Source organism: Psammomys obesus, unplaced genomic scaffold (genome assembly GCF_907164565.1).
Source record: "Psammomys obesus unplaced genomic scaffold, mPsaObe1.curated_primary_1811, whole genome shotgun sequence".
In the NCBI taxonomy this organism is placed as follows: Eukaryota; Metazoa; Chordata; class Mammalia; order Rodentia; family Muridae; genus Psammomys; species Psammomys obesus.
The window spans coordinates 2,817,773-2,830,485 of record NW_026587032.1 but is presented as its reverse complement, the minus strand read 5'-3'; the positions used below and the strand labels follow the sequence as shown (position 1 = coordinate 2,830,485).

At 36.6% G+C, this 12,713-nt stretch overlaps 1 protein-coding gene and 1 non-coding gene across 3 annotated transcripts in view; both read right to left on the bottom strand.

Moving 5' to 3' along the window:
• The window catches only part of Fnip1 (folliculin interacting protein 1), a 79,534-nt gene that overhangs the window by 49,707 nt on the left and 17,114 nt on the right, over nt 1-12,713 (bottom strand). The gene's annotated exons all lie outside the window — the stretch shown is intronic.
• LOC129673195 (U6 spliceosomal RNA) lies at nt 4,959-5,063 on the bottom strand. Its single transcript, XR_008719628.1, has one exon. It is a non-coding gene; the product is annotated as a U6 spliceosomal RNA (small nuclear RNA).

Genomic DNA, 12,713 nt, shown 5'->3' with positions numbered 1-12,713 from the left:
GGTTAACTTACTATATAAGCACAAATTACTAATAAAATTTATGTTGGTCTCATGGAGAGATGACATAGGTTAACTCATTTTAACACATTTCAACACACAGTATAAAAATAGAGTTTTGCTGTAGGTCAAAACAGGAATATATTGTGAGTAAAACAGGCACACAAAAAAGGTAATGTATTTTCATTTAAATAAAAGTTAAAACCGGGCAAGATTCAGTCTAAGAATATATACTTAAGATTTAAAATTGTAGAAAAAGAAAGAAAAGCAAGCAGTACTCTAGTCACTGCCCAATCTGCGACCTTCTCTCAGTATACTCAGTAAATGAAGGGGAGGGAGAAATGGAAGAGAAATGGAAGGAAGCTGACAATTTGGAGAGTGGTTACCTCAAAGAGCAAGGGAACTTGAAAGTACACCAGGAAAGGACAAACCAGGGGATCAGGGCAATAACTATCTCATCAAGACAGTGCTGAAGTACATTTTTCACCTCACAACATATATTTGGGGGAAAAAAAGCATAATGCATTTGTTCTGTGGACCTTTATTTGTGCATTAAGAATCACAACTTAAGAGTAATGTCTCTGTTGAAAACTGATGGAAGTCTGACCCTACACATCAAGCTGAAGTAGCCATCTACCCTTAAAACAATGCTGTCTTGCATTACACGGGAAGGTACTAATAAAACTATGACCAGCATAGGTTGAAAATCAAGAAGTGGTTTCACTGAACCAACAAAAATGTTCTAAGGAAGGAGTATAATGGCAGTAACTAAAAAGCATTCACCAGCTTTGGAAACATTGAAGATCATGACAAGGAAAATTACAAGGAGTAAAGAGAACAGATGTCAGATTTCACAGGACCAAAGAAAAAAAAGAGTCAACTGTCAAAAAAAGAAAGTAGTTGAAAATTAAGAGTGATCATTATTTTGTTACTAAGAAAGGAAATATGTGGACATGTTTACACTGTGATACAGTTTGGAGTGGAGAGGAAATCGCAAGCCTTTGAGGAAGTGGTGGAGTGACTACGGTTTAAAAAATTACCTAAGAACTGGCTTCTCACCTTTTGCCTCATATCAAGTTCAGAACAAAAAGTAGTAACTACTGCTTTAGACTGGAAAGAGGAGAGTAAAATAGAGCATGGTACTTACTGAGAAGAAATTATGTTGATTAGGAACAGTAAGACTTTTGAGCAATGCTGTAAGCCTACACACAACTGACAATTATGAGAATATGACTGGCCACAAACTGCTCAAGTGATTTTTCTTTTTCTAGAAAACTCTCAGACTGCCTGAATTTGAATCATTCAAGGCAGAAACAAAGTAAAGGATTTTGACACATAAATGGGAGAAACGAAAAAGAATACCTTGAACTTGGAGCAGAAAACTACAAGAACACAGCTGAAAAAATGAATACTAGAGACTAAATTAGAAAAATAGTGAAAATATGAGGATAGGAGAAGAGATGAAAGCATAATAGTCAATGTGCTAAGAAAGAAGTGAGGAGGAAGACCAGTACAAACAGACCACTAGAGAAGAAAAAACAACCTCACAGCATAATTCTTACACAAGTCAAGGAAGATGAGGAAAGTAGCAGAGCACAAAGCTAAATGTTCCAGGAAGGACAAACTTTATAAAGACTAATTCGGCCATTCAGTGGCCTTGGTTCTCTTGCTACACAGCTGTCAGTGGAAAGAGGGGATAGACAAAGTAACATCAAACCGAAAAGGCTGAGAAGAAGGGCAGCAAGTATTTAAGATTCTAAGCAGATTCCCTGTGAAATAATGACATAAGAACTATGGTTGATAGAACTAACCATTTAAACTGCATGGTTCTGAATTAAAGCATAATCTATATACTCAGGAAGAAACTGGTATTATCTTGAACCAAGACTTATGGTCACCCTGAACAGCAAGAAGAGGTAAAATTTTGAGGTTTTTTTCCTTAAAAGACAAAGATATGCAGATATGACATGTGCAGAAATACATATAAAGGGTAAGCAAACATATTTAAGGTTTAAATTTCTAAATTAAGGGAAAAAATAGAAAAAGACTTAAATGTAGCTAGAGAAACTGGCAAATGAATGCTCTGGAAAAGTTAAAACAGAGCATCCTAAGCAGGAAGGTCCCTGGTGAACTGCAGAATATATTTAATGAGGTCAAGGAAAAATTACCTACAAATAAAAATTACTGCAGATGGATATGCAAGGTTGAAGGAACAAAATAGTTATTTAAATTTTATCATCTCTGGTTTATCTGAAAAGTACACATTTTCAGAAACATATGAGGTGGGTACTCTGAACTAAGGTATAGAACTTAACATCTAAGAGTTTAATAAAAATAGGTTTAAGTGATAGCTTTTAGAAAGTAAAGGTAAAATTAAGACTGAAGGCCCAGCTGAATCAAAGTCTGAGGTCAGCCTGGACTACAAAATGAGACCTGATTTTTATAAGTGACAGGAAGAAAGGAGAGATCTAGACTTCACGATCTGAGGAAATATGGCCAGATGGCCCTGACTGAAACAAACGATGTTAAAAACCAGTGGTTCCCTGGGATTGTTGCTCCTAATCTTTTTTTGCTGTCTACAGATTTTCAAATCTGTAGATACAGAATATTTACTTTAAAAAAAGTAAAAAAATGTCTGATTAGTTATTTAAAACATACTAGACCATCATATAGAATAAATAACACCCCCAAGGAGGATCAATCCATTAATATTAAAGAATATGGCTAAGGATATGAAATTATGGGTCAGAACAGGAAAGTCTTAGGAAAAGCAGATTCAGCTAACTAATCAGGATAAATACTCAACCAATATTTGTTTCTATTTCTCAAGCCCCTACACCTTGTTGAGAAAGCCAATTTCATTAGAAGTTTTGATTTCTCCAGATAAGTTTCAGAAATGGAATACTTTTCCGAGACTGTAACTTACTGATCTCTCCTCCCCTCCCCCCCCACCTCTGTCTCTCTCTGTCTCTTTTGTTTTTTCGAGACAAGGTTTTTCTGTGTAGCCTTGGCTGTCCTGGACTCACTTTGTAGACCAGGCTGGCCATGAACTCACAGAGATCTGCCTGCCTCTGCCTCCCTGAGTGCTGGGATCACAGTCATGTGCCAACACTGGCTAGTATGTTACTTGTTCTTAATTTATCTCTGTAGGTGCTATTTTCTGAGACATAAAGGCCACGACTTTTTAAAGAGAAAGATTCTTGACCCCACTAATGGTCAGATCTCCTCAGTTCTTTAGCAAAGAAGCACTAGTTAGCCCGATCGAGTTTAGAAACTCTACCACACTCACTGGAACATTTTCGCCGTTAGAGTCTATGCTAAGCTAAACAAATTAAATAAAGTACATAACAATCTAATTCCTAGAATACAGACATCAAAACCAATGCCTACAGAATATTACTTTTGGCCAGGAGCTTTTAAAAGAATTATTCTTACAAAGAATAAAGAAAAGAGTGATTATTAAGAGAAAGGTGGGTCAATTCTACAGCTTTCTCAACTGGTAGCAGCCAACCAGCACATAAAAGCTGGTTTTCTGATTCTTACAGACTGATCTTGTATTATTGTCAGGAACTGTATATCAAGTAAGTGTTTAGCAGGGTAAAGTAGCTCACACCTATAATTGCAGCATTTAAAAGACTGAGACAAGTGGATTTCCCAGAGTTTAAGGCCAACCTGGGCTACATAACGAATTCTAGCCATCCTGCAACACCGAATGAGATCTGTCAATAAAAAAACAATTTCACCAACAAGTGAAAAACATACAACTTTAAAATAATGGCATGAGAATACCATTTCATTATTTAGCAATGGAAGCTTTATGTGAAAGTAGTTACTTTTAAATACCTCAAGAATTAAATGAAAATAGTTTCCTACTAAAACCCAGTGGTTATTGTACTAAGGAGAGAGGGGCATTTTGATGTTTTATCCTACAAAGACACTGACTGCAGTTTGGAATAAATATAGAAGTAAAAAACACAACACTAAGGTAAAGCAATGACGAAACTAAGTCTTAAATATTCACTAGGGTCCATTCTTTCCGAAAGGCCTCCTAATATTAGAGGAGGGTTTTTTAAACATTTTACCAAACTAACAGAACATAGTCATTGGGTTATCCTTCTAATCCTTGAATTCATACTAGAGAATCAAAAATGGGGAAAGGACTATTGGACTCAAGTTATTTTTCAAAAAGAAAAATGTTTTGTCAATCAAAAATGTCTATGGAAAATTAATCCATTTACAAAGCATCATGATTTGTCCCAATAAATGTATTTCACCTAGCATTGTCAACATTAACCAAAACAAGTCAGAATTCATCTACAAATAATTTTTAAATGATTAGAATTTTTCAGTCAATAGTCATTTCATCATTGTGTCCCAGAATTAACAACACATTTACCAACTTCAGTTAGATCAACATAACCAAAAATTTTAAATATCTCTACTCTTAGGTATTATAAAAATATTATGCACTAATCAAATGAAACATGCGATCAATTCCACAAAGTTGGGGAGGAGGAAGCACTTCTAGAGCCAGGCAATGGTGGTGCACACCTTTAATCCCAGCACTTGGGAGGCAGTGGCAGGCGGATTCCTGTGAGTTCAAGGCCAACCTGGTCTACAGAGTGAGCTCCAGGACAGCCAAGGTTACACAGAGAGACCTTGTCTCAAAAAAAAAAAACAAAAACAAAAACAAAAAAAAAACAATATAAGAAGTTATTAAAATTCAAATCCTAAATACTTAATCCATTATTTAAGCCCAACTCTATAAAGAATATCAATACTTTTGGTTACCAACTGTAAGTAAAATAGAACTGTCATCAGCATAACCCTAATCCATTTAGTTCATTCATTTCCCACACCATAAACAGCTTTTGTCTATCAGGATGCAACAGAAGAACATATGGATTCCCCCTGCCCCTTTTTTAAAACTTTGACTCTAGTTGTAGCCAGTCTCAATAAGAGAAAGCATAGGATGCTTAAAAAATGTACATGTCATCCTTGTGCAGGACCAGACTAATCTTTTCTCTATGTCTTTCCAATTTAGTCTATGTGCTGCTTAATGAACATGAGAGGATTAAGAATTTGAGGCCAAGGTGGTCAAGGTGGTGCATGCCTGTAATCCCAGCACTCAGGGAGGCAGAGGCAGGTGGATCTCTGTGAGTTAGAGGCCAGCCTGCTTCACAAAGCAAGTCCAGAGAAACCCTGTCTCGAAAACAAAACAAAACAAAACAAAAAAAAAAAGAATTTGAGGCCAGCCTGAGCTACATGCTCAGCTCCAGGCTCACCAGGACTACATAGTATAGGCCCTGTCATCTCCAACAAAAAAATAAAAAATAAATTCTTCAAATAATAAAAATTACCACAACTTCTCTAGGAATAAATGGTCTAATAACCTATCACTTAAATTTTATTCTTCATGCATTTTAAAGAAAATGTATCACCAAGTTTATAACTATAGGGTGATTTTTTTTTTGTTAACATTTTAAAACAGCATCTTGAATTAAGCTGTACACTACTGACATCTCTCTTAAGCAGTTCCACTTTGCAAAATCCCCCAAAACTACAATAATGTACAACTTCGAAGGCAGGTTAGTAATAGCAATGACTCGTACTCATCTAAAACCACAAGATTTTGGGTGACATGACAAGAATGAATTTAACTCAAAGGCCTGTGTGCTACAAAGCAAGAAGGTGTAATCCGAACAACAAAACCATGGGACAGTAGGAGTCTTTAAGGAGTTTCATGCCAATGACAAAACCTATTTTTTGCAAAAGGTTTCATCTATCCATTTCTACAGTTTTCCAAGTAACATATTACTTTTTGTTTCACTTAATAGTGGGATTTCACAGAAGTAACTTCTTCTTTTATCTCTTCTAGGACAAAGTGTATGACAAAGAAAAAAATCAATGTAAACATTCTTATTCTTGTAAATTAAGCCTTACCTGGTAGCTTGTGCAGACCAAGAATGCCTATGATGTCTAGTGTTTTCTGCTAATTTTTGTGCAAGGGTGGAGGAGGTGGTTCTTCACTTCATGAAATCAGAAAAACAAAAAGCAGGCAAAAGCTAAGTTTAAAAAAGGAGAGAACAGAGGGGAAAGAAGATGAGGGAAAGAAAAAAAAAGAGGAAGAGGAGAGGAAGGAGAGAGGCAAAGGGAAGAAGAAGAAGGAGGAGGAGGAAGAGGAGGAGGAGAGAAGTAGAAGAGGAGGAGGGGGGCGGCTGGAGAGATGGCTCAGCAGTTAAGAGCACGGATTGCTCTTCTAAAAGACTAGGGTTCAATTCCCAGCACTCTTATGGCAGCTTAGAACTGTCTCTAACTCCAAGATCTGACACCCTCACATATATAATGCACATAAAATAAAAATAAATAAGTTATTTAAAAAATAAAGAAGGAGGAGAGAAGAGGAAAAAGGTAAAGGATATAGGAAGAAAAGGAAGGAAGGGGAAGGAAAAAAAAGAAACAGAAAAGAGAAGGGGGAGGGAAGAAGAGGTAGAAAATACCCACAAAGATATGCCTCTCTTGCCTGCATCCTCTATCTAGGCCCCACCTCCTTAATTTTTAATACCTCCCAAAATAGAGCCCCATCGCCTGGGGATCACACTCACAATCCTGGGCTTTCTAGGGGTCCATTATGTATAGTACTTTCACTCAGTAAGAGCTTCCCTGAGCACAGGACTCAGACAACCATAGCTACAACACAGCTCTTCAATAACTATAAGTAAAATTCACATTTACTTCATAAACAAGAAAATGGAAAAAATTCTTTTCAATTTCTCTTAGAAGCTACCAACACTGCTGACCAGTAAATGGAAAATAAGCCCTATTAATCACAGCACCAGGACAACAAGTCTAGCAGAAAATACTGACTTTATAGAGATGTAGCTCAATAGTACAGACACTTACTATTTATGATACCTTAGCTCAATCTGACTGCTCTTCCAGAAGGATGTACAGAGAGCAGAAGAAAAAGGAAGCAAGCAAGCAAGCAAACAACAAACCAGCCTTTGGAATTATAAACTTCAATAAAATCACCACATTAAATTACCTGGTTTGTTCACAAAAGAGACATTTTTAGCTTGTTTTACCAACATGGTTTTTCAATAAGGTTATGTTTTAACATTTATCAGCATGTTCTTCAACACTACCAACGGGTATCTCTGTGTACTAATGACTAGTATAGTAACACAAATGCCTAATACAACAGGCTGCCAACAAACTAAGTAAGAGACAATACACTGAAACTAAAATTATTACCCACACCTAACATGGCAGAATCATAAGAATGGGCTCCGGATCAGCAGAATTTGGGTTTAAATCTTCTCTGCCACATACTAACTGCGATATTAGATGAAGCTACCTAGAAAATTATTTATGCTCATTAGTATTAAAAATTACCATACTCATTAGATCCACAGGAAGTCTGTTAATTTAATCAGAATGCAGTACTGCTAGTTTATCACAATTGTAATATTTCAATATCATGCATTTTCAACACAATGTTTCTTCACTTAGAACCCCTGCTCAGATGTAATCCATAGCAGCTTATTCTCCAAGTGGTACCCTAGTAAGGAGAGCATGAACTCAGTGGCTGGCTCTTTGCTCACTCTCCCTGGTGGGGTGCAGTCTTGCCAGGCTACACAGGAAGACAATGCAGCCAATTCTGATGAGACCTGATAGGCTAGGGTCAGATGGAAGGGGAGGAGGACCTCTCCTATCAGTGGACTAGGGGAGGGGCATAGGGGAGAAGAGGGATGGAGGGTGGGGCTGGGAGGAGATGAGGGAGGAGGCTACAAGTGGGATACAAAGTGAATAAATTGTAATAAATAATAAATAAATTAAAAAAATAATTCATAAACAGGGGTTGGAGAGATGATTCAAGAACTAAAAGCACTGGCTGCTCTTTCAGAAGACCCAGGTTCGACTGCTAGCACCTACATGGTGGTTTACAGCCATATGCTACTCCAGTTTTAAAGGATCTGGATACTTTCCTCTGGCTTCAATGGCACCAGACATGAGTTGTCCAGACATACATACATGTAAGCAAAACACCCCCACATACTAATAATATTTTTAATTAAAAAAATTTTAAATGTTTTTATCTGAGAAATAGTATGAATTACCAGAATGCCAAAAAAGTATTTTATGGGGAAACTAATTAAGACTGTCATTCTATGATATGATTCCACAGAGAAAATGTGTCTAGCCAAGAGAAAAGCTAGGGACACAAGATATTAAAGGAAAACTAATAATTTGGGATGGTCATTTAAAAAGCCTAATTTTTTTAATTGACCAATTAGTTTTGTGGTACTGGGAATTAATCTCAAAGATCCTTAAACATAGGCAAATGCCCTACCACTAATCCAAATGCCCATACCACTAATCCCTTGGCCTAACACTTAATAGTAGTTTGGAAATTCAAGCTAGTAAAAAGAAAAATAAACTCAAAAGATTTTCTATCTATATCTTTTTCCCTTCCTCCCCTACTTCTGACTTCTTTCCCCCATCCTTTCTTAGTACCACTGGCATTTAAATCTATGTTAAAACCTCTTCTGAATAAACACGAAACTTGCTTTAAACAAAGATTTACTGCTGTCTTCACAGGCAATTAAAATAGATTTTAGCTTGCTTTATAAACATGTTTTTTGGGGCTGGAGAGATGGCTCAGAAGTTGAGAGCACTAGCTGTTCTTCCAAAGGTCCTGAGTTTAATTCCCAGCAACCAACATGGTGGCTTATAACCATCTATAAAAAGATCAGGTGCCCTCTTCTAGAGTGCATCTGTACATGCAGGCAGAATACTATATAAATAATAAGTAAAAAAAATCTTTAAAAAAATAATAAACATGTTTTTTTCAGTCGGGTTATGTAATACATTTTTTAAAAAAAACAGTATTCTCAGCTGCTCTGGTGCACAGGCCTTTAATCCTTGACTGGGAAGCAGAGGCAGAATAATCTCTGGTCAGCCAAGGCTACATGGAGAGACACTGTCTAAACAGACAAAAAGTCTTCTCCTTTTTCAGGTGTGCCAGTTCTGTTTTTCTCCCAGATTAGCTTTTTTCCTTCCAAGTCTCTCATTTTCCTTCTCTATATCACTGTTTTGTATTAAATTCTTCAATTTCAAATGCATATTAATAAGCTGTAAAGTATAATAACTGTAAGTCTCTTCTTAAAATATAACATTGGAATGTATTCGGTTTTAAGAAATCATTTTAAAGAATTGCATTTTTCCCTCTTTCTGTAATGCAGTTGTGGTCCTAATTATTGTAATTACTGTGCTGGGATGATGCTTTTTTCCTATTCATGCTGTAACTGTCTGCATTAGGTAAAAACTGTAAAATACTTAAAATCATTTTAGTGTAAAAGCAAGCAAAACCCTTTTGTAGTCCTCAGTTTTAGATATAAATCCACCACTCCTTTGCATTATAAAAACTAGGGTCTTTCATTTTTCAAACAGCATAAAGACAATAGATCAGATGTGGTGTGTTTCTCCTTGCAAGTCTTAGGGGTAAGACTTTTGAAGAGCACACTAACTTGAAAACCATATATCTTAAAGTTTTTTATTTGATTCATTTTGTATCTTTCTATTATTTTTTGTTAAGATATATATATATATATTTTTTAAACTAACGTGACTTTTTGTTACTACAAAAGAATACTCGGTACACACCCACAAAGGTCACTTCCTCCCTGTACAAAATTCAGTGCCACAATACTTAGTTCTGCATGAAGGAAAAAGGCAAAGTTAAACAGCTACTGAACAAGAAAAGAATAAGTACACAACTGAAATTATCAATATGATTTTAAGCACTTGCAAATTTCTTGGAGCCCTAGAATATTTAACATACATCAGAAATATTTTCAAGGAACAGTCATTGGGTTCGAGCATTCCCCTATGAGAAGCACTTTTCTTGAGGAAAGAGTCTGGCAAGTTTATAAAGCCAAATATGTGTTAACAATAAACATTTCCTCATGCTCTGTTTCAGTAACCTCTGAGGATCACAAACTATCTTCAACTAAGTTGTACTTTATAATATCACATATATTATCAAAATCACAACAGCAAGGACTTTTACACACAGAATCTATGATTTCTGCATTAAAGAACTACAATGGCTTAGACCTGTGTAAACATAATATCAGTTTCCCAGAAGCACATGCCCAAGTTTAAAAAAAAAACAAACCAACAGACAAAAAGTGAGAAAGATTCTGATGCACAGCTAAGCATTAGTGTTTCTAGTTCCAAACTATATAAATAAGAATGGAGGCAGCAGACAGAAGACGGAAGAACAACTGGCTCCAGAAGACAACAGAGCTGTTTCCCTGCAAACAGTTATTTGATTGTTCATGCTATGTTTTCAGAAAGCTACATAATCTTTCCCCTGAACATTTAAGTTTACATGTGAAGACATGTTAACATTCAGGCATTCAACTGAAGATTCAGCAGAAAGAAAACATAAACTCTCAAAAGGATCACATACATATATAACAAAACGGTAAGAATACGAAACAATTCATTAAAAAATATCCAACCCAATTAGTTAATCATATCAATTTCATGCTGGACTTGTAAAATGCTTGATGATAGTATTATTGCTAGTTATTTCTGCTTTTTGTTAAGTTAAAATTTTTCTGGCAGTAATTTTACTTGGATATTATTTTTTACAATTTATTCATTTTGTACCCTGGTTGTAGGTCCCTTCCTTCCTTATCTCCTCCTGGTCCCACCCTCCCCCCTTCTTTCTCCCCTATCCCTCTCCCCTAGTCCACTGATAGGGGAAGTCCTCCTCCCCTACTGTCTGACCCTCACCTATCAGGTCCCATCAGAACTGCCTGGATCCTCTTCCTCTGTAGACTGGCGAGGTCACCCCATCAGGAGGAAGTGATCAAAGAGCAGACAACAGAGCTCATGTCAGTCTCTGCTCTCCTTACTAGGGAACCCCCATAGAGACTGAGCTTTAAATTTAGTGTGGAAAAACTGAATTCAGTAAATACTGAAATGAAAAAAAAAAAATGTCTAACTGATTTCTAGAACATTATCACCAATCCAAAACTGTAACTTTTGAGACACCTACTGCATGATTCAGCGACCACCGAGATCTACACTCGACAAAATACTACCTAAAACCGTCTGCTGCAATGAAGCCAGAGAAGAGACCAGTAGTTACAACAGCTGGAGGGAGGCAAGAGATCTATTTAAAAGATGAGCAGTGGCATCAGAAGTTTATTTAGGGCACTGGAATGGTCAGCATCACTGGTGATAATTAGTAACTCCATGCATCTGGCCATGTGCAAGACTCACATAACTCTAATAAAAGCATGTACATCCATGTTTCTAGCCACCAAAACCAGAAAGTAGAAAGTCATCCCAGTATTTACCAGTGGATATATATGGACTTATACAGAACATAATAGAACATTAGGCTATATTGATGCATGCTATTACATAAATGAACACTAAATACAAATCAGTCAAAGGAAAGTCAAGACATAAAAGGTCACAGGAGTCCATGTCTATGTAATATACAAAATGGGTAGATCCAGAGAGACTGGAGATTGGTAGTTGCCAGATGCTTAGAGGAGAAAGAAAAAGAGAAACTCCTGAATGCACAAGTTTTACTTTGGACTAACAAAGCAGCTAGCTAAGAGGGCAGTTGCCTAACACCAGAAATGTACAAATGCCACTGAACATGATCTAATTCTATAGAACACAGGTTTTACTATTGTCTCAAAAGTAATCAAAGAGTTATAATGCTTATTCCTTTTCTTCTTTTTCTTTGGGGGTGGGTGGGATGCAACCTGTCATCATTGAACCTAACAGTTCTGTAGTATCTAGCTAAAGGCATCATCTTCGTTTCCCACCTTATTTTCTATTAATTCTTTTTTTACTCCATTTATTTTATGTGCTTATATAGTGTGTGAGCAGATCGGAGGCTGTCATGCAGGTGTTAGTTCTCTCCTGTATGTGTGCTGAGGTTGAACTAAAGCGGTCAGACCTGGAAGCATGCTCCATGCTCCTTTATCCACTGAGCAACCCTATTAGATCTTTTTTTCTTACCCATTGATCCTAAACTCCAGCTGGTGTAGCTGGTCTGAAGGAGGGCCCATGAACCAAAATCTTTCAATATTTCCCTGATGGCTTTAAAACAATTAGTAGAAGTAGAGTATAAACAGTATGTATGTACCTTAATCTGGGCAGTTATATACTATATAATTAGTCTTCTTACATCTTTTCTTAATTTGAAGATTTCACATACCAGTACACTGTATTTGCATCATTTCTACCACTCTCTCCTACCTCCAATTCCTCCTCGTCCCCAAACACTCTCACTGAATTTTAATAGATCTTCTTCTGTACTTATTTTTGTTCTATACACACACACACACACACACACACACCACAATTTTAAGAGTTCGATTAGTTGCCCCTATTTGCAGGTGTTTAGGGCTGAGGATTAATCACTTAGGATTGGAATTTCATCCCCGAAAACAAACAAAACAACAACAGTGAAGTTTTGTTATATAAGTCCATGGCCCTTGGCAGGCAACATTTTCCAACTGAATGAGGTAACTGCTGGGGACTAAACTCAGGTCCTTGTGCATATGAAGTGTTTGCCTTACCACTGACCTATACCATCGGCTCCCTCAGTATGTTTATAAGATACAATAGCTCCCAGAGAGCTATGACAGTGTAAAACTAAAATGAGACCAAAATAAGGT